This window comes from Kryptolebias marmoratus, linkage group LG15 (genome assembly GCF_001649575.2).
Source record: "Kryptolebias marmoratus isolate JLee-2015 linkage group LG15, ASM164957v2, whole genome shotgun sequence".
Lineage (NCBI taxonomy): Eukaryota > Metazoa > Chordata > Actinopteri > Cyprinodontiformes > Rivulidae > Kryptolebias > Kryptolebias marmoratus.
The window spans coordinates 26,615,385-26,639,032 of record NC_051444.1 but is presented as its reverse complement, the minus strand read 5'-3'; the positions used below and the strand labels follow the sequence as shown (position 1 = coordinate 26,639,032).

General features: G+C 40.2%; 1 protein-coding gene across 5 annotated transcripts in view; it reads right to left on the bottom strand.

The window, feature by feature from the left end:
- The window catches only part of lrp4 (low density lipoprotein receptor-related protein 4), a 126,168-nt gene that overhangs the window by 78,532 nt on the left and 23,988 nt on the right, over nt 1–23,648 (bottom strand). The window lies entirely within an intron of this gene.

Here is a 23,648-nt window from a genome sequence, read left to right as displayed (position 1 = left end):
CTGGGTTACGACGACCTGACTTCAAGCTGCTAAACAGCTTATCGTTCCTGCCAGCCCCCCTCCTCTGTATCGACTCATCCACACATACTTAAAAGCCAGAGAAGGTTAAGTCATCTGATGTGGTGAGCTGGAAGCCACATCATGTTGACCGGAGCTGAGAAACGGAGAGTGGAGGAAACGACGCACATGAGCAGATGCACACGCATACAACTTTTTAAAACAGAGTTAGTGCTCAATTGTCAAAACTGTTTTAAAATAAAGCCTAACCTAAACCAAACAGTAATGAGTTGTAGATGTGCATCCAATGAATACTTTCAGATAGTTTCATTAAAATTCATGAGACATTTTGTACGAAAACACACCCATCCAAACACAGACACAGGCCAAAACACCATTGTCTACCTTCGCCTTTGAGCGGCGGGTGATTAAAAACCTTGTGAAGTAGCTCCATCATGACAAGCTCATTCGCCTGGTTTGCTTAAAGTGTTCACAAAACACACAGGAGTACCAAAATATGTGAAACAGTCAAGTCTACCAGCGGGGTTCTTTTCACGCCTGTTCATCTTGGACTTTCATTAAAAACTCCTGCCTTATCACGCCACAGCACTCAATCACCTTCTTATAACTCAGCAAGAAGGCATGAGAGTCTGTGTGTACGTGTGTGTGTGCTGTTGGCTTGACATTAAGGCCAATCCATGTTAACTTTTCAGCAGCCTGAATGGAGACTAGTCATGGGCTGGCACGAGTTTCTGAAATACAAAATATTTGAAAAACAGTTTATTTGCTTTTATTTTAACAACACTTATTCTCTGGCATCGTAGTTAATGGCATTTAAACCATAGGAATGCTATGACAATTGTGGTTTAAACACCATTTTTTCATCATAGTTTTATCTTGAAACTATTAATCAGCCCACTGACAGACAGACAGGCTGACAATTTGGCTTGGAATTTTGTAGTTGCTAATACAGGCAAGTAAAGCTATGCATGTACACACACAAACACAGCCAAGTCATTGCCTTTTAACTAAGTGTGACCCAGAGGCATATGGGAAGATGCTTTCCTTTATTTACTTGAAATAAACCAAAAAAAAAAAAAAGCGTAATTACACGCATGGTGATGTATCATCATCCTGCCGCTTGGGGTTCGAAATTAAAGACCAATAAAACAGAAGCTGTATACAAAGCAGAAAACAGTACACACGGGTTTCATCCATGGCCAGGGCAGCAGACTTTCTGAAGTCACTTCAAAGATAACTCCGAGTTGGCTTGGGATGAGCGGATGGCTGCTGGACAAGCATGCGAGCCAACAACGGAGGGGGAAAAAGGACAAATTGCAAATCTGCAATGTTCAGAAATGTTTACGCAATGGGGAGAAAGAGAGAGAGGGGGCAAGCATGTAGTGCTGCAGCATTCCATTTTGTGATGACTCTGGCAGCCGCCTGCTGTACTTACTGTATGTGACTCTGGAGCGACACGTGTGCTGTATACACAACTTGACTGTCAGTAACTATGCATTCTAATCAAAGGAAAACGCACCAAAAAAATCTATCACAGCGACTTTGATTTGTACCTTCTGTGTTGAACTGGAGCTTCTTGAGGCTTAAATGATTGAAAGAGAAAGAGAATGACCAATTTTGATGCTACAAGGCAGATGCAGAGCTGCAAGTTTACAATGATAAGCTTAAATTGGTGGCGTTTTTAAAAAAGTGTGGGTCAAAAGCAGTTGGCTTTTACTGAAACAGTTAATGCCAAAGTTTTAAAGAAATGTCTAAGGTGGGGACGACACTCAGCTACAACGACAACTTTGTCATTTTTTTTTAAATTATAGCTATGTTTGTGTTTGCTAATTGGTGATTAGATGTGGCAGTCATCTTGAGTTGTATGTTTACATCAAATGGTAAAATGGTAAATGGCTTGCACTTATATAGCGCTTTATCTAGTCCAAGGACCCCAAAGCGCTTTACACTACAATCATTCACCCATTCATCCACACATTCACACACTGATGGCGGTAAGCTACATTGTAGCCACAGCTGCCCTGGGGCGGGCTGACAGAAGTGACTATTACAAATTGTAATAGAAATGACTATTGTAATAATGTTTTTTTAAAAATATGTCTAGTGGTTCCTCAGATATTTTGCCAACACAACAGACAAAATGAACCCAGAAACAGACACACACAGAGACATGGGCAAAGACCATTATCACCCTTTCGCCTTCGGGTGATAACGATGACAATATTTGAGTACAGAACTGCAACACAAACGTTTCTATTCATCCTTCATACTCATACAGTCATTACAGATTCAACGATTTCATGGCAGATTTGCTAAGATATTTGGAGCATTAAGCCATGTATTGGTTTTGGTATGGACTGGACTGTTTGTCCGTGTGTGTCTGCGTGTGTGCATGCATGCATGGGTCAAGCCCGACAGTGTAAACACACCAGAGCTCTGAGCTCTGCCTCTGGCTGTGAACACTAGACTTGCTGGGTAATGTGCTGAGTGAGCACTTGGTGTCCAAGCTCCCTCTAATCCACAGAACGACTCTTTGGCCAATCGTCTCTCCTGCACCCGCACAAACATACTCTCACAACTTTCTACCAACCCGACTTTAAACCCCAAATTCCACCAGTCGAGGCCCATTTTAGGGGTCCCCGTCTCAAATAAGTCCGTGGCTTGGTGTTCTGTTAAAGAAAGAGCTTGTTTTGTTTAGACAAGATTTAAATCTCTTGTCATGATTTTAGGACCATTGCAATTTTGGAATGTTCAATGACATTTTATTGTATAAAAAGTCATTTTGATGAACACTTTATTAGCATCTCCAGCTAGGGCTGCACAATATAGGAAAAACTTTATGATACTGCAATATCAGTGTGCACAATATCGATTCACAAAAGATTCTGAAAATATCGCAAACATCAACTGTGTGCAAAGTATACAAATTCAGCAATCAGATAGAACCCTACTCTAAATGGCCAAACCCAACAAACGAAAAGTGTGCCTAACATTGTAATGAAAGAACATGTTGGTTTATCCCAAATCATATTGTCATTGCAATATTCAACAAAAATATTACAATCCCATGTTTTCCTAATAATCGTGCAGCTCTAGTTTAGGACAACTAATAAAAGACAGGAACCACTTAGTGCTTGCATTTTAGGTCCTCTAAACAACAACAAAAAAAAAGCATGTTGCATGAATAAAAAAGTTAAAAGTATGCAACAAGATGTGATCAAATATCTCAAATGTTGAAAAACAATTTAGAAAATGACATTTTCATACATTTCTAGCCGTTTTAATATAAGGGAATAGAGGTGAATATTACCTGTATTCAAAAATGACCACAGTTATCGCAAGTTAATTAGTTACTAAGACCTTAAGATTTAATCTGTACTTTTTCTAGAGCAAGTAACATCTTACTGTAACCCTCAACAGCTGGGCTTCCATCCAATAGTAAAGCAAATGTTGCTCCATAGAAAATGTCTATCATGTCTCTCTTCATAAGCTGGTTTGAAGTAACAACAACAACAAAACAGTCTGATTAGTCTTGTCGGCAGGTGGTGTTCTGGTATGTAACACGTGGCTGTAATAAGGAGAATAACAGATGCTGTGCAGAAGCAAAACAGGATGCTTTCAGCCAAAAATGGTGAAAAAAAAAGTAATAGGTGCTCTAGATTTTTTCATATATATTTTTGTTCTATTCAGTCTTTCATGTTGTGAGTACTACCCACATGTACTTTAAAATAATAAACAAATGAATATGTATATATGATCAAGTGATCAGTTGGTTGTAAAAAAACAAAAAATGTTTGGTCAGTCCTAGCGGGTTTATAATGGGCGTGTTCATCTTGCTCCATTACTGAATACAAGCTAACAATTTCTGCAAAATTATTTTATGTTACGTCTCTATTTACTTCTGACCGCATCTCATAACTTGCTATACACTGCTTCTGATTGGGTCAAAGGTAGATCATCAGATGATGCATGACTCATGAGGAATGATGATTGGGTAAAAGCATGAGGACCCACTTGGAGGCACAGCTGGGTGAGTGCTGGGTATATAATCTTCAGTAGTGAGGACCGTAACATATAGTCTGTACACAGAGATCATCAGACTGAACAAACGTTCTTTAAGACGCTTCAATTTGCAGTTGTAGTTGTTGGTCATGAATGTTGGAAACAGCAACATATTTAAATCCTTCCTATACAGCATAGAGTGGCATCTTTCAAGGTGTGCTGGTGTAGATTCTCAGTCATCCGGGACACAGCAAATCCCCAAAAAAACAAAAAACAAACCTGGACTTCTATTCTGTAGTTGAAGACGCTTTGCTTCCCAACAGGGGAGCTTTCAATTCAAAACTGGAGAGTGTGGAGTTCCAAGCTTTAGGCCGTTTTTGCATGAAAGTGTTTTTCAGTGATACCAGAACATTTCTGTTGCATTTCAGCCTTTTGTGTACATGGCAACAGCGATTGTGTTGTCTGACTTTGTCTGACTAAACTTTTTGAATCCACATCTCAGGTTGGTAGCTTTCGGAAACGCCTAGCATCGGTAGGAAATCGCACATGTGCGGCAAACACAGCTGATGTCAGTTTTTCTATGCTTGTGCGAGTAGCTCAGCAACAGTAACAATGAAAGATAGAGTGTTATTTTGAGTTTATCAGACCTTCTGACATGGAACAATATGAGCTACACCATCTCTTGGGTCAGCTGAGACCCATTTCCCACATTCTACAAATGCTGAACGGTCCTGTATTTGCTTTCATGCTCCCAGATTGATGTGCCGGCACACATGCACGTGTCGTTAAAAATAAAATAAAATTAAAAAAAAAAAAATCACAGCCCCAGCTAGTGACCTGGCATGGAAACTACAGCTGATTCAACTTTTTTTTTTATGGTCCCATTAAAACAGCGATTGCAGTCACAGAATTACCGTGTGAACGTGTAACATTTTCACAATCAACATGAGAAAATCCAACATTTCCAGGAGATCAGTCACGAGTCAAGCTAAATTCACATGCAGATTAATCTCACTCCCTCCCTACTGTTCCTTCTGAGTAATATGGATCTTTGTTTGTCTGGTTCACAAGACAGACATTTTGGTCACATGCATGAAGGTGTGAATTAGAAGGAAAATAACTGAAGCGTAATAATATTTAAGCTCACTAAAAATATTTAATATTCATAATAATTAAGCCTAATTATGACAATAATTAAGATTATCAGCACTTTTTTCCCTCCCACTTTGAGCACTGGATATATCATTTGTAATCCTGGTTTATATAGTGTTGCTTGTTCTCATCACCTTAACTCTGCACACAGTTACAAATAATATACCCTTCCAATTATTCTGGACTTAAAGCCCTCTAGCTTTTATGTAGCTAAAGGACTGAGGACCAGTGGTTACAGGATTTTACACTAAATTATCAATCACAATTTGACACCAGAATTAAAATAAAAGGTCAAAGTGAATAATTTTAGGAGTAACTACGTTTCAATTGTGTTTCCTTTCACAGATAAAAAATGTTTAATTTGCATTAAGCTGGGAAAACAAATGAAATCAAGACGTCATAAATCACGACTGTAAAAGAAATTGGAAGTCAGTGTAAGCATCTACTACTGTATTCCTAACGTAGCTTTAATGCAAAAATACTGTTCCACAAAGGGAAATGCGTCTCTATGAACCCTGCTGCCAATCAAAACCATGATCCTCCTTTGTAAAACAGTCCGCTGAAACCGAGGCGCAGGGAGAAGGAACCGTTGTAAGCTAATGTTACTTCAGAACAACACATTCTTGAACATAAACAAGAACAATGGTCCTGAACAGACCTTGTACCAGATCTGAGTTAGCAACTTCATTTAGTCCATGATTGTGAATGTGAACTCCCACAGAAGGGATAAGTGTAATAGGAGGAGATTATTCCATGCTGGTGAGCTGTAACTCACTTTATGGGTTTTGACTGGATGAGGAGAGCAGGCACTGAGGTTCGGCTCTCTAATATCCAGCTATAAACTAACACAGCATGGGGGGGCTCCGCTCTAACCTTCTGCGGTTCAGCGTAGGACTCTCAACGATGTTAACATGTGGAGCTTGGGACAAAAACTGGTCTTGTAAATTTCAGCTCTCTGAAGGAGTATGCCAGTTTCACGATATTAACCGTTCTGTTTTCTACATCAGTCCAGCAGGCATTACCATTAAAGTAGGCCGCTAACGATCAGGAGGAATTTGCAGGTAAGCAGTCAAAGACATACTTGTGCCAGTGTACAAGTACAAGTTGGCAGTTAAAAGTCTTATAAGCTGCACAGATCTTCATACAGCCAGATAAAAAAAAATACTCATTTGAAAGCCAGCAATTACACATGTATTTAAAACTTTTAATGTTAAAAACACTAAAATGGAATCTTAATCATTTCCTGTCCACTATTTTCAACAAAACAGACTCCCATGTGGTGAAAAAGCAACAAGTTGAAAGTGATGGGCTCGTAGGTAAGAAGTTCTTCATCTCAATGAAAGGCCTAGCATTAGCATTAATTAGTTGTAGTTGTACACCCAATAATTCCTTTCTGAATGTTTTGTTAAAATCCATCCAGTGATCGATAAGCAAGTTTGCTAACAAACAGTTGACAGTTGACTCCAATAATTATTAGCAAAGTTTTAAAAATATCTTGCACAATCAGTTAAAACTCTGAGCATAAGGTTGAGGTCACTCGAAGCTCCTAACACGCCAAATTGTAGGTCGAAAACTGTAAAATTGCCTGAGTTTAGCCATTTCTTTTGTGTTTTCTAAGGTCACTTAGCTTGGCGACCATCTTAAATGTGGTTAATATAACAGTTATTTAGTTGTAGATGTACAGTGATTACTTTCTGACAGTTTCAATAATGGCTGTCTGGTGGCTCGTCATACTTGTTGGTAACACATCAGACAAATGAATACACACACACACACACACACACACACACACAGGCATTCAATAATAGACGATCAAACTATTTCGCTATTATCAGAAGGGCAAAAGAAAATAAATGTTCTTAAATGCATTTTACACCTCATTTCCAAGAGAGAATACATGCAAATCTTGAAGTTACAAAATCTCATAAGACAGCCACCCTGGTCCCTACATGACAACAAAACCCCGGAGCATTCCAGAGATGGTGGGAGTGGAGAGTATTCCAGGGCAGTGGGGGTGGAGAGATGGTAAATTGGTGACTTGGAAAGCAGAGCTTTCCAGAAACGAAGCGGACAACCTGTGGTTGGGGTTGAATTCTTTCCCTCTCTGGCTCTTTTAAGAAAAAAAAAAAAGGAGGAGAAAACAGCAAACACAGACCCCTCCATTCAGAGTAATTTATCCCTACGGCCAGGCCTTCTTTACCGGCTGCAATAGCCCCCTTCCGGGGCCGCCCAGCGGGACGCCTGCGAGTGGCGTGTGAAACTCTCCTGTGTCCTTAAGCTCAAAAGGGAAGGATGAACAATGGGCCTCGCCAGGCACTGGCTCTGAACAATCCTTCTCCCTGCTTCACTCTGCCTTACTTTCCCCATTCCTCAAACCAATCACAAGCTATTCCTGTAAAACCAGCATTTTTCACCCACCCAATAATGTCCATCAGCAGTCATTTCCTTTGACATACGCAGTCCCCTCTTATCCTCTTCTTCACCTCTACCTGAAAGGCTATGGTGGGTTTTCCATTGGTTTTGCTTCACCTCAGCTTTTTTTCATCTTTGTTTTAGGCAACGAAGACTCAAAGCAGAAAGCGCCCCACATGTTTCTGGGTTCTCAGGACCCTGTTTGACCCTCTTATTGCCCTTATCGTCCAAACAAGAGCAACTCACCCCCCATCGCTATGTCTCACCCCATCCTTTTTCTGTCTGTGAGCACCCTGGTGTATCTTTCCTGCCTGAAGGGGCCTGCACCAAACTCAGAATGGGTGAACAAAACAATTATTGGTTTGATTAATTGTCAGGGTCAAAATTACAACTTACCATGGTCGGGTGTACTCCATGTAACATGTCAAAAGTGGATAGATTAAAAAAATAAATAAATCAAAGGGCCAGCATTTCTTGAAGGACTGCACTTAGTCTGCCTCCTTTCACAACAAAGTTTTAACTGAAATCATCTTATGTTGAGAACTGAAAAAATTACTTGAAAATAATGATATGCAAGATCCTCGCAATATGATCTGTTGGAGCTCAAAGTGTGTTTTGTTAATGATGATCAGCCATTACCACAAGAGACTTCCGCTCAATAACTGTAAAATTAGCTAAGTTACAGCTGTTTTTGTGTAGGCTAAGAGGGCGCCCTTCTAGAATTAGGTTCAAACCAAAAGTTGGTTCGGTTCTAATCCCTTTCTGAGAGTTTCATTAGAATCTATCCTGTGGTGCATGATATATTTTGCTAACAAACAAACAGGGTTGAATCCAACAGTTTTCTTTGTTTTCTAAGACTTTGTGTTTACTACAGTTGCTAATCTGTGTCAACCATCTTGAGTCAGGTTGAGTCTAAAAGTTAGCCAGTTGTAGACATGCATCCAGTGATTACTTTCTGAAAGTTTCATTAAAATCTGCCCAAAGGTTCATGAGATGTTTTTTGCCAACATGGCGAACAAACAAACACAGAAACATGGGCAAAAATATTATTGCCTGGCTTTTGCCTTTATTGCAAACAATAAAAAAAGTTATGCAGACAATGAAATGGCTTTGTGCCATAACAAAAAACTCCAGTACACGTTTCTTTCCACAGGCAGAGGATGTACAAGCACAAGCTGGGCTTTTGTGGAACGTGTGGCTCATCAGTTCATACGGCAACCAACTGGTTCAAGCTGACAAACAGACAATCTTCAAGTCAGCCTGACCAGTCAAAAACAAGAAACTGAAATCCTCTGTGGGAGTTGTCATTTGAGGTAAAAGACATGTGGACAGATTCCGCACCAAAGGAGCCTCAGCAACAATCTGCACAGCACTCTCAGGAAGCCATTTTCTTCCAAGTGCTCAGCCATTCACCAGTGACTCCTACAGAGCTATTGAGCATTCACGCGGTACCTCCACATCCCTGACAAGCGCAACAAAAAGCATTTTAAAGCTACACTCCCTGCAGTTCCCACACTATTTCACCTGTCAAATGCTCACAGAACAGTCGAGGAGGTCCAAATTCCCCTCAGGGGTGCCACAGCACACCTCTTGCCAGCCTCGGCCCGACTAAAGATGTTGTTACTCCTTCTGAGGAATGAATACATTATAAATCTTCGCCACCTACTATCACAAGCAACCATTCGGAGCCTCGAGTCTCAGAGGAGACTTTTACTTTGACAAGCATAACCTAGAGCAGAGTGGGAAACCTGAAAAAAAGCATTTCCTCATGGAGCCAAACTCCTAGAGCAAGAGGATGAGTCATCTTGGGAATGATGATGGGGAAATCAATACAGACCAATTGTCCATTTGAGGAAGGAGATAACAGAAAATGCAAATAAAGGGCTTAGTCAAAGATGTAATGTAAAGAATTTAAGGATTTGAAGGTGACATGGGTTGATTTCAGGTTTTAAGATATAGGATAAAGTTAACCCCCATGAAGCCCTAAAAAGAAAGAGAGAGATAGAGAGAGGCAGAGAAGTCCTTGTAACTTTGGGACAATTTGACCCGAAGGCCACTGGAGGGTTAAAAAACCCAATGTCAAAACCTCTACATTTTTCAGTCAAACTGCTTTTGTGGTCGAAATGTATTTTAATGAGATGTCAGAGACAGTTTGGGTTGTTTTTTTTTGTTCTCTCCAGTCGTACGGAGCGCAGAGTAATGCTTCTCCTCCCCTACTTATTACTGCGGCCATCAGTCAGCTTTGTATGGTGGTGAGGGAGGAATTCCCCTAAACATTTCTCCTCATTAAAAATGGACGATGCTGGTTGGTTGTACTTTTTTTTTTTGCTACCAGAGGAGCAACACCTCCGTCACCAGGAAACTATTTTGTAACAAATGTTTACAACAATCCACAGGAGTCAACATGACTACTGCAAAATAAACAGTCTACTACAGGTTCACTCAATACTAAACATTATTTTCTCATACCTATAAACAATATAACAACATTTATGTTTTCACATAAAAGCAAATTATTTTTGTTTTAATAATATGATATTAAGATTTTTGTACTCAAGGTTTTCGTACGATCAGAACTTACACTGGCCCATGCCTAGTCTAAAGTGTGTTTATACAAATGATCAATCGGGCCATGTTTTTTACATGGCCCGATTGATCATTTGTATAAAGTAGAACGATGCTGGAATCTCATATAGCAGACAACAGGTTTCGTATAACATGGGCCAAAATAGCTCCATTAACAAGCAGATTCTAAATTAATTTACACATATTATATTCAACAACTTGGACACTAACTTTAGTGTTTGTTTGTTTTTCACAAACACCCTTAAGAGGTGTTAAATTGCAAACCTATATTTTATGTAATGGCACACATTTATCTCCCTTCGTGCCTGAATTAAAGCTAGAAACCAAATCAAAACTCCCACTAAACATACTTTTATTTTCAATTTTCAATTTTCCCCTGTGCGTGTAGGATGGAGAGATACAGCTTTACTTAGGCTAATTATAGACCATCTCCAGTGTCTCTAGTTTTGTTGCTATGGAGCATATTACCCATCGTCTGCAACTGCCATCTCTTGGATAATAGAAAATTAAAATGATGCGTGTGCTATTGGGGTTGATGTTGGTACTTGTAGTTCTGAAATAAGACAGTAACACAAACTTGTATCCTAAATGTTGCTGCTAGTTCATTCTTGAGTGTTAATGGATGTGATCATCTGCAGAAGAGAAGCCAAAACATGAAGTGAGGCTTTTACATGTCTGCAAGAATAAATGACAAGAGCCGACTCGGTTGCCACCAGTAAACCTCTGGTTTAAACAGATTACGCAAATATTTACTGTCAGTCTGCAGTGCTTCATGTTGCGCAGAGAATATAGTTATGTATTCCCTTTAGCTGAGGAGTAATTATGCTCCAACATAATAACTGTTAATGGATCTTCAACCATAATAAGAAGGTGGAAACAAAACACTCAGCGAAGCCTAATTTGTAGACGCTGCAATCAGTAAATTACAAAATAATCACATTCTTCCACTTAAGCGACCCACCTTGATCAAGTAGAAAGCCTAAAACAATCAAGCTTGTGCGTGTTTGTGGTATTTTTTCCAGCCCCGAGCTATTATCTGTTGTTTAATATCTTCCTGCAATGGTGTAATCTTATTGCAAACTTTCATAAAAGGAAAATTTGGATGTAACTCAATAAATGTTAATTTGGCCCTAGGCATTTCAGACAAAGACATCAATCCTAATGGAGAGCCCTCCGACACCCCCGAGCCTTCAAACAACCAGCTTACGACAGCAGAAGATGAGAGAATCAGTATTTCCATCAGTATTTATGTAACTCCGTTTGCCAAGTTAGAGGAATTTGAAAGCTACAGAAACAGATAAGTGTTGCTAAAAATAACTTCAACTGGATGAGAAATTGAACAATACCAAAACTTTATAGTTCTACTGTGCAACAATCATTTGGGGAAGAAAAAGATTAAAAAAAAAAAAAAAGATGTAATCATGTTCCTTCAGTTTTATTGGCCCTTCAGTTTATTATAAACTGCAAATGTTACATAAAAGTTCAGTAATTGGATCTACTGAAACTACACAGATCAAATTTTATACAAACACCAACAATTAATACATGACTAGCAAATGAAACAAGTTATTCTCAACAGAATCTCTAATATCGGTGCTTAATGACAAACAATATGTGGGCCTTTCTTTAAAAATGACTCAAAACAATTTGAATTTCTGTTTTCTTTAAGACATTGGTGGTCAACCTTTTTGCTGTTGGTAGTACATTTAAGAGACTATGAGGTGTCAATAAGTGCAAAGCATAAAATGAAGGATGACTTATCTTTTTCTTTTTTATTGAAAAGTTATATATTCCCGTGAGCTCTAGTAGATGTGAAGCTGAGAAGAGAGAGGTCACTTTTTTTAACACATTACTGTTGGTGAAGCATCAACTCTGGGAGCATGAGATGTCCATCTTGCATTCATCCCATCTTTCATTTAGATAAATCTGTTTCTGGCCAAGTCATAACAGCGTCTGAAAGACTGTCTGCCTTCGGACATGTGACAGAGCGATAGTTAAGATGGATTGAACTGCTCTCCTGACTCACGAACACACACTACATTTATCTGACACACTTTGTCTATGCCAAATCTTCATCTCACGGTCCTAAATCTCCAGCTTTATGTTCCACGAATTCATCTTTCTCCTTCTAACGCTTTTTCTTCTTATGCTCTTACTCAGCTGGTTGTTGTCTCCTGAAGTCAAATGGCAGCCCTGCCTTCCTCAAGTGTGATACCGGTATCACACCCATCTGTTTAAAGCCAGCTTTGATTAAAAGAATGAACCTGTCTGGGATACTTTGACACAAACACACAGCATGCGGGGAGAGCGATAGGGGCCCGTGACTGCAAAAGGAAAGACAAGAGGCTGTCTGAGGTCTGATCTTGGGCCTGCCGTGGCTTGCTTGCCACCAACAAAGACAACACTCACTCTTGACAATCACGCAGAGCTTCTTTGTTGCGATCAGTGAGGTGAACATGACTTATAATCATTTGATGAGTTAAAACTGTTACAGTCCACTGTTGCTTTACTGCTATCCTCTTCTGGCTGTCATTTATCTGAAACAAACAAAGCTTCATTGTTTAAATAAAAGGAAAATGACCTCCTGAAAAGCCAGCGGAATAAAACTTGTAATGATTAAAAGACATTTAAGTAAATCATTGACTATCTTGCATAGCGGAACTCTCTGAAGGTGTGCGAATGGCTCCGAACAACCAAACTTTAGTGAATCAATATTTGTTCGCAGTACTTGGGACAGTAGTGATGGTTGAAATATAGTAACAATAAAATGTGCAGTATGTACACACAGTTAGAAGGAATAGTTTTATATAAAAAAGTTTCAACTCCAGAATAAGAGTTACTCTAAGTCTGAGGTCATGGTTTTCGACCGGAAAAAAGTACAATGCTCCCACTGGGTTGGGGTTGAGCGTCTGCCTCAAGCGGAGTTCAAGTATCAGGGTCTTGATTATGAGTGATGGTATAATGGAGAGGGAGATGGATCGATGAAATGAGGCCTCATCCACAGTAATGAGGGTGCTGCTCCAGACTGTCACGGTCAAGAAAGAGCTGAACCGAAAGGCAAAGCTTTCGATTTACTAGTCCATTCCATGCGGTTTGGATCATGAGCGAAAGAATGAGACCTTGGATACAAGAGTGTTAAATGAACTTCCTCCATAAGGTGGCCAGACTCAGCCTTAGACATAAGGTAAGGAGCTCCATCATCCAAGGGGAGCCCAGAGTAGAGTTGCTGCTCTTCAAATTGGATCGAATTGAGTCAGTAGAGGTGGTTCGAGTGTCTGGTTTGGATGCCTCCTTCTTAAGGTTTTCTGGGTACATCCCACTGGTAGAAGATCTTCAGGCAGTCCTAAAACTCGCTGGAGAGGTTATATATCTTCTCTGGCCTGGGAATACCTTCAGATCCTCAAGGAGGAGTTTGAGAGTGTCACAGGGGAGAGGGACGCCTGGGTTTCCCTCCTGGACCTTTGAAACCTGACCACAAATGGTAGAAAATGTATGGATTTTCATTTCAAAAAAATGAAAATCTAGCATTCTAAAGGCTCTGAAAAATCTAAACATTAACTTTCTATCTAAACATGTGATCTTAACTCATCAGGTTATTATATGAAGAATTAAAACAGTAGAAGAACACATTTTCTTTGCGGTCACACCCCTATGCTCTTGATTACCAGACAACAGATTAACAGACGCAGCCCTCTTAACAGATAAAATGAAGGGGGGGAATAAGTGCAGAAAAAGTTACAAATCACTTTCCTGTGAAAAAGGAATGTGGAGGAGGAACACTGGCAGCAACAGAGAAACACATTGCCACTGATGGAATATTCTAGACTTTGATTAAAGAAGGATCAGAGCAGAAGCTGCGTCTTCCTTTACTTCTATGCTTTTATGCTACCAGCCTCCAACCTCACCATCCCACAACCCAGTCCCCCCCCCCCTATTTTTTGTTGGCGTAGAGGAAGTGACTGAAGAGGAGGATTGTGGAGGGAGCTAAGCTACGTATGAGATGCAAAAAGGAATCCTTTGATAATTCAACAATGAGCTGGGAGATCAGATGTATTCACTGTCACAGCATCTGGATGAGCTGAACAGTGGAGGATGCCGGTGATAAAGCAGAGAGACAAAAAACAAAGAGGACGGTGACGTACGCAGACTTGCTTTCTTTCAGCGATGTTACCATTTCCACTGAGAAGGTTTTCCGGAGAACTTTAGTAAACGCAGCTTTGAGACGGAAGGGGGTGCAGGCTTCAGCAGGATGCCAGCCTCAGTGCCGTTTTACCCCCCTCGGCGACAGAAAAACATCTGTCTACAAATCCCAATCAGAGCTGCAGGCAGATGAGCTCAAACACCATGCCCCTCCAGTTGTCAACAATCTGAGCTGATTTCATGTAGAGGAAGATACGATAAAACAGACCTCCAGACAGACCAGGGAAATAACACCTGTAATGATTAAAAGACCTTTGAGTAAATCATTGGCTGCTTTGCATGGCAGAACACTCTCAACTTGAAAGAAAAACTAGAAGAGGAAGAGAGGAAGGGGCTTTTATTAAAGAGTGGTGGCCAGTGAAATGAGATGTGCTTGAGACTCATTAAGAGAAAAGAGCCTAATCTCCTCTTCTCCCCAAACACACACACACACATACACTCACCTCAGAACTGAACAATGAACACACAATCTCTGGTGTGTGTGCTGGTCAGCAGCTTAAAACAGCTTAAACCTGTAACATCAATTGTTCTTATCAAGTTAAAGACATATCGGGGACTCAGAGTACATTTAAGCTTTAGGATGAAGATTTAGATACACCCCCTCTCTCCTTCTTCATTACATTTGCCTGCCTGACATCACGCTCATGGGCTTCTGATCCGATTAAGACATTTGGAGGCGGAAGGCATAGTCGCAATAGGATTTAGATTAGCAGTAAGTGAGAATCCTGGTTCAGAAATCTACATAAAACTCAGAAATTATTAATGTTATCCTATACAACCGCAACTCCGTATTAAATAATTCTCTCATTCATTCACTTGAACTATACATATGCTACTCTTAAAAAAATATTATTCTACCATCCCTTTTTACTTTTTACAAGTGGCTATAGTGAATCATAGCATACGCTCTGCAGTCAAATACTGTGCAGTCTATACAGTACATATTTATCACTCCCCATTATGAAAGGCAAGCAGTTATGTAAATGCCTCTGTGTGTGTGTGTGTGTGTGTGTGTATGTGGTGTCTGTCTGTTGGCAGAATATCTCATGAACCAAAGGACAAGATTTTAATGAAACTCTCACAAAATAATCACTGGATGGTATATCTACATCAAAATAACCTTTGGGGTCTAGCAGATCCAAGATGGCCATCACAACGAACTGATTAACAAACACAAAAATCAGCACAGCTCCATCAAATAAACATATGGAATATTTGGTGTGAAAGTAGCTGAATCCCATTCGTGTCAAATAGATTACAGATTACATAACATTTAAAAAAAAACTTTGGTATGAAAGGCAGCGGGCAATATGCATTAATTCAAGGTGTGCTACTTTGTAATTGTATTTTATTTTACTTTAATCTTATTTTGGTTTCTTGTCATTCTTGTTAAATTGTGTAGCTGCAAACAGACAAGTATTGGAGGCTTGTAAAAAAATTTTTGACTGTTCAAGATTTCTTTACAATAAAACTGTCAGATTCTGATTCTTACGGTTACAAGAAGAAAGGAAAATCAGAAATTAAGAAGGGTTGTGTTTGAAGTCATCACAAATCAAAATTTGCAAGGTTACAAACTCTGAAACTCCTACTAAACTTGTAGAAAGTGAAAGAAAAAGCAGCTCCCTTGAATGACTGGCCAGCACTAAACAATTTCACTAATCAGACAAGGAAACTATCGTTGTATAAAGAAACACCACAGATACGAGGAGGTTTGCTGTTCATCAGAATAAGAAATCTAACACACATCCTATGCTCAACTACAGAAGTATTATTAAATTAGGAAGGAAATATCTGGGTTGTTTGTAAAAATAAAAATGTTCCAGTTGCACAGTAAACAATGTATAGATGCATGTGTTTGCATTATATAAACAAATATTGCAAGTTTACCTGCTAAAACAAACAAATGGCCAAGTCCTCTTTTCCAATTGCCAGAAGCAACAAGATTCAATCGTTTAAGAGAACCCCAAGGACTCTTCCTAAAGAAAGATTACTATCCCTCCAACTTTTCTACAGGCTTTGTTCGGCCAGGTTTTCCATTAAGAGAGTCTTTATCAGTAAATTTGTTATATTTGACTGAACTCTGGGAGTCAACCCCACACATAAATGTCTACTTTGTAGACCAACATATGGATCCAACCTTTTTCCTCAATGGGATTGTGGGCCTCTTAGTTTCAAAAACGTCAATTGGCACATTTCCTTAATTAGAACAAAATGTGTTTTTCAAAACACATATTTTGGGAAGTTTGCACTGCTAAACATTACATGCTCTGTTGTGTCTAAATCTTACTTTGAAGGTCACATCTTTGCCAATCAGCATTGTCTGAACAGCCTTGTTTCTCCCATCACATGTGCTTATGAGTGTTTCATCTTTCATCTTACATCATCTGTCTCAAAAATGTACATAAAGAGATGATGCCCAAAACGGAATTCTTTGTACATTGTCCAGAGGTCATGTGGGAAAACAGCTATAAGGTACTCAGCTGTTTAAGAGGTATCACAGTCTAATCTGGCTCAAATACTCAACATGTGGATTAAGCAAATGAAGCCGAGGCCTCGCTGGCTGTCCACCCACTTCGCCGAGCTAAGAACAATTAGCCAGTTACAGAGATTGTTGTAAAACACACTGGGACACATGCACACGCACACACTTGAATGACAGAGAAACACATGTTCGCCTTCTTATATCTCGCCGTCTCCCTCTGCCTGACACGCACATGTTCACTTTATGTCGATCCCATTACAGGAGCCTCGAGGCCCAGCTTGCAGGCTGAAAAGCCCAATTTGTTTATTCCTGTGGGGATTACGGGGACGGGGGAGGGGGTGAAATGCATCTAACAGAACACAGGGGCCCCTCTCCAAAAGCTCTTTAATTACTGCTCCTCCTTAGCCCCCTCCTCCCCCCACCTACACCGTCCCCCCTCCGCCCTGCCATCCTCCAACACTTGTCGCCCCCCCCCCAAGAACTGAACTACTATGAACTTGAGCTTGAGTTAACTGCACTGCCACTTTCAAAGCGTGTGCGTGTGAGCGTGCGTGAGAGAGAGAGAGCAGTATAGACAGAAAGGAAGAAAGTAAAGAATCGGTATCTACCAAAGCTACCATCCCCCATGATGCTCCCTCCCTCCTGCTCCTGTCAAAGCATTCCAACTTCAGAGCGGCAAACTGGGGCACCTCCGAAAAAACATCCATCTCATTCCTGCAACACCACATCACCTGCACCTGTGCTGAGAGCAAAACTTCATTAATTTCATGAGAACACAGCTTTTGTCCCAAAAAAAAAAGGTTGTAAGGGGGTAAAGAGCTAAATTTGCTTCACAAGACAATGTAACTTTATTTGTCAATGTCAACTACAGCAGTTTTTTTTTTCTCCGTGATAAAAATATTATAGTTTCCTCAAATGTAACAAATACAATAAGATACAGCTTGTCTTACGTTCTGCTGCTGCCTTACTATTTGCCATTTTTTATAAAAAGTGCACGGAAAAGCAAGCCTGCCGTCAGAGTCGGTTAATCATGCCAGGCAACACACGATGGGGATGTATTTAGAAAGTATACATGTACTTCATCTAATGCCTGCAGCAACCCATTGTGCAAGTAGAGTATGTTTTGTCAAGCAGGTGTAACAGTCCTATGGAGACACTAAAAACTATTTCAGACATGCATGGGTTTCCATTAATTCGTACACAACTAAATCGGTACTGTGCTTAAATAGTGCCTCGGTGCTCTTCCGGAACATTCTGCCCAATCTCATCATGAATCACTCTCAAAAGGGCACAAATGTGAACTACTGCAGTCACATTTAATAGCTATTTAATATGGCACATAAGATGGAGGAACTACAGCAGATCACTTTAATTAAATAATCAAAGGAAGTGTGGTTCAGACCTTTTCTGCACCACACTTTTGATCAACATTTAGTTGCAAACAACACGAAAACCGTTTAAACTGCTCCTGTTGACTGCCATCTTGTACAGCACAATGTATTCTTGTAACACCAACATAGATATTTACACTATCAGAAAACGATACCACTAGAATGACTTTCAGGGTCTGGACTGAAATCAGAAATCACATTTTTCCCAAACACTGTATCCTAGCATAGAGAAATTATATCTCCTTGCCTATAAATGAGTGCATGAGAACCTTCGATGTGTAGAAAAGTAATATTTTCAGGTGCTTCTGTGAACCGTCAGTATGTAGCAAGCATAACACACTAATGTGAAACGTTATATGACATGATGTAAGAAAACTGTAACTCTGAGGACTTGGTGATAAATCATGACTGGTGTACCGTTTGATCCAGTGCAAACGGCAAATTCCATCTTAGGCATGTCTAAATGAGGCTTTGAAAAACATTAACGTAAAATCAATGATTTCTGAACACTTCAAACAGTTCATGCAGCTATAAAGGTTTACGTATTTTATGACTAAGACATGATATATTAACTCTCTGAAATAAACTGGATTTATAGCCAAGCATGTTTTTAATCACATAATGACAGTAAATATTTTGTTTTTATGTTCAAACCGTTTTTAGCGAAACTTCAGCATCTTAGTGATTTTTAGCAACAGTTTAGAGGCACCATTGATTTAAAGAATCATAAATATCGGGTCATCATCCCATAGAATCCGCTGTAGTTTAAATAACAAAAATTAGACATTTAAATGAGTTTTTTCCCCTCTATAACTGGTTATATAAATTTTTCCTCAGATCCCCTGCTGTTTCTTCTGCTGCTCCCACAATGCCCAGTGGGGATCGTCAGGTCCCAAACAAAAGCCCCCAGGAAGCCTGGATCACAGTTAGACATGTTAAGAAACACTGGCAGAACTCTCTTTTCTTTGTGCACTCATTTCTTTCTGCAGTTCGCTCACTTTTCCTCTCTTTTTTAAAAGCCCCACCACCTTCCTCCTCTCACTTCATAAAGGGGTGCCGAGAGGAGGGGAGGAATAGACTCCAACCAGCAGAAAAGAGATGAGAGAAAACAGAAGGTAGAGGGGGAAAGGGGCTTGGTGATTGATTAGAGGCCGAGAGGAAAAACAGTAGACGTCTCAAATGAAACAGAGGCAGCTAAAGATGACTATTCACACTCATTTAGGGGCACTTTTTAGGCCTCCTTCACATTCACCTAAAAAGAAAAGACTGAGCCTTCTTGGAGGCACTCTGTCAGAGAGAAAGCATTTTCATCTATAGAAACTTTTAGAGCCAAACATCTCTTTGATTCTTTCAAAATTAAGGATTTTCCACTTGATTGCCAACGCTAAATGCAGATTTTAATTCCAATAATATAGTTAATATAGTTAACGTGTCCTTTTTGCAAAAGAGGTCAAAACTACGGACCATTATCCAGGACTATTTGTGTGACCACCCTCAATGTTGGCCATTCAGAACGTATACTTTTGTCAATAGATTTGTCTGGATTCAGACTGGGCCTCAATGTACTATTGTTTTAAAATGTATCTGCTTGGAAGACCTTCAAACAGTGGCAGCCTCTAGTCCCGAGCCACCCAATGCCAAGCCCCCGGTTCATTCCTGATGAAGGAGTGAGAACAGGTGGGGCAGTGGCTCCAGACACAAGGAAACGCATGCTATCATCACGACAGAGGGATTATGACCCAGAGCAAACAGCTTCACTGAAGGACACATGATATCTCATGACATCATGCTCGACAATTGGATTTAAAACATTATTCACATGAACATAACTGCCTCGTTTTCTGTGCTCAAACCCTAAAGTTTGAGATTTTTATATAACAGAGATTACATGAAATGTACAGTATTGACAGCTTTTTGAGCAGAAATCTACAAGTGTTTTTTAAATCTCCAGTGGGACACGTAATATTTCACTTCAACAGCCAAAAGAGTTTTAACAGAATACGTAATACCTGTGAAATGAAAACAATTTAAACTCTAAATATTATGAAAGCGGGAAATAATCATAAACACTATATAATTATTTCTTTAAAAAAAATTGTATCATCTCATACTCAATAGTCAAGTCAAAGCCAAGGTAGCAGAACTACCAGTGATTGTGTCTAGTTTGTTGTCAAAGTTCAATTATCCTCCAATGCAGTCAATTGGTTTTCTTTGATGGCCCGTTTCCTTCTTCTAATTGCAGCCTTTTGGCCTTTCCCCTTTTGTTTCGGTATGTTCATCCTGTTTTCTTCTCCTTTCCCCATCAGTTGGACCTTTCAACCCGATCTGGTCTAGTTTGTATTCTCGTCGGTGTTCAGGTTCTTCCTTTTTTTTTCCCCCTCTCTCTTCGCTCACTTATTCCTTCGTCGTTTCCAAGATTGTTGTCCAAGAGAGAGGACCAGAGCATTTTATAGCTTGTGCAGTGTTTTTCCTCAATGTACAGACATGTGGTGGCTTCCAGCTCCAGGACAACTCGCATTGACGCCAGAAGAGGAGACTATCTCTTTTTTATTTGCCTCTTAAGTTACAAGACAGACGATTGTTTAAGCAGAGCTCAACTCCAGCCAAGCCCTGTTGTAAATCTGGGCTGATTTAGACTGCAAAGACATTTTCCTGGACAGGGCCAAGGCTGTAGGGATACAATAAGATTTGATAGGGTCTGAGGGTATGATCAGGGTTTTACTTCAAGCAGTGTCAGAGAGGAAGAAGAAGGAACATATGAATCAAAGTAAGAAGGGCCCTGCAGTCAATGTAGTTGGTTAAAGTTATCTTCAAACTTTGGGGGATTTAGGAGTTAACTATGTGCTTTGATGCTATGGGGTTTAGATTTAAAAACATATTTTGATTAGAGATGGACTGCAGTCTTCGGGCTGACTCCAATTTTTGTAAATTTCTGAACTGTCCATTTCATTTTCTGTCTACAGATAGACTTGCCAGTTTACTTTATATATATATGTGTTATGTGTGTTTGTGTGTGTGTGTGTGTGTGTGTGTGTGTGTGTGTGTGTGTGTGTGTACGTATGTATGTGTTTCTCTGGATTATTTAAAATCTGACTGCTTTTAAAAAAAAAACATTTTTAATTAAAATTACTGGAAATCTAACAAAGTGTTCCAGGGTACTAGACAGAGGTATTAGTGCAAATACAATTCAGCTGAAAAGGTAGTATTATCTATAAAAAAAAAAAAACTAGACCAATCTTTTTATCTGATATAGTATATTCATACAAATAAGTAGTAAGAGTTCATAAGGATAAAGATGATACTTTAACTGACTGACTGCATACTTTACTGAATGATTAATAGTTTATACATTTCATTTATAAAACATTTTGAAGCAAAACATCAATTTTTTTTTAAATATATGTAGGAACATGTATTGGAAATAATACTGGGGACAATGAGAAGGCCTTGTGAAAAGAGAGTAAACTCTCAGTGAACACTGTCACCTGAAGGAAATCTGTTTGACTCACCTGTAAATAAAAGGTTAGCAAAGGGCATTATAAAAATTATGTTAAAAGGACCACAATTATCTCAAATATTTAGGAACACAAATATTTCTACCGATAGCCATGACTCTACACCTTATAAAAGGCTGGAATGTTTTCTCTTTGGTGAGCTAGTCATTGTCATTGCTTTGATACTGTGGGTCCTTTAATTTTCTACCTCTGAATGTGTTCTGAAGACAAGGGTGTGGTGATTTGATTGCTAGGTTAAAATATTACAAATCCTCGCTTATGAACAATCTACTTAACCTTTGAAAATCTAAATAAAAGGAAGAGATAGAAGATTTTGTTTAAACATATATATTATGGTAAATTTTGTCACAACGCTAAATCTTAGAGGATATGTGTATCTACTTGTATGCAACTATAAGTTTTTTGTAACAGCCAAGTACATCAGGGCAGTTGCAGAGCTGGTCAACGTCCTGGGAGGAGAGTTGGAATCAATAGGCCTGCCAAGCAGCATTAGTCCTCCTGGTCCACAGGGCCCGTCTCGGGACACAACAGTGCAGGGACTTTAACTCTGATCTTATTTATGTGCACACAAAGGGGAGCACAAGGGGTCTTTTGGTGGGGCCTGTACAAACAGAAGGCCGATGTGGATGGGTCTTTAAGGGGGCCGGGTCGCATTGACTCTGGGGAAGAGAGAGCGACTGACAGGTCAGTCTTAAAACCTTAAAAAATGGGGCTGGGATCAGGGGGTACCAAGGGAGGGGAGAGTGAGGGAGCTTCAGCCTTCTCCCTCTGCTCCCCAGAGACGAGAGGGAGCCTAGAGACAATAAGTCTGTGCTGTGGAGCTAAGAGGAGCCAACACTGAGTGCCAGTTAAGAAGTTAAGACAAGGAGGCGGGCGCTTGGTGCACATGGGGCAGCGGGAGGAAAAAGGCCTCCATCTTCTCCCAGCTGTCGCAAAGCCCCGCAAAAGTATGCCTCATATCTTTCCAACACTGAGGCCTTGATGGGCCTCCGTCCCAGTGGGCAAAGGAACAATGCTAAATCAAACAGCGATCCACCCCCTTCTCCAGGCTGCCAGGGCAGCCACTGATTTGGGGGATGAAGGGCAAAAGATCAAAGCCCTCAGGAGAGAGCCACAAGAGCTCCATCCAGCTGGACGCTTCCCTCCTGTTACCTTCATGTGGGGGTGCTGACCAAGGAACATTTTGCAAGGAGGGGTGTGGGGTTCAGCATCATAAACTGCAAACCAGCAGGCACTTGGCTGTGCAGCATATGTGTGTATGTGTACAGTATTTATATGTAGGAGGTTGGCTAAAGTCAAATATGACAGTGTGAGCCAGGACACAAATCTGTCACGGCTGTCGTTGTTGCTTAGCAGTGAGGTGAATCAGAGAGGAGAAGAAACTGAAACAAGACGTGAGACTGAGAAAACGGGAACAAGGGGAAAAGTTGACAAAAAAGTGAAGGAGAGATGGTGGGGAGAAGACTGTCAACAGAAAAAAAAAAAAAAGGAAAAGAGACAGACATTCACACATTTTACCACACGTGCCATGCACATCTGGGCATATGTTTTTTCTAGGAGCTGACCATGAAAGGTTTCTGAATCCATCAATCACTACAAAAAGTTGCCCACTCTTTCAATTTATGGCTGACTCTACCCAACCGTGACCCCTCACCCCAAATCCACTGACCTGGAAGTTACGTCCATTTGAGGCAGCCATTTCCTGACTCTATAAAGGGAGACAGCGGAACTGAGGGAGACTGAGGGTGAAAATGGAGGGGCAAAATCATTAACTACTAGTACAATGACCAGAGCTGTGTCAGAGTCCAGCCTGGTGTTTCGGAGAGGTCAAACGCAACAGATCTGAGAGCGCCACAGTATATATCACAGTGCTTTCACAAGGGGGGGGGG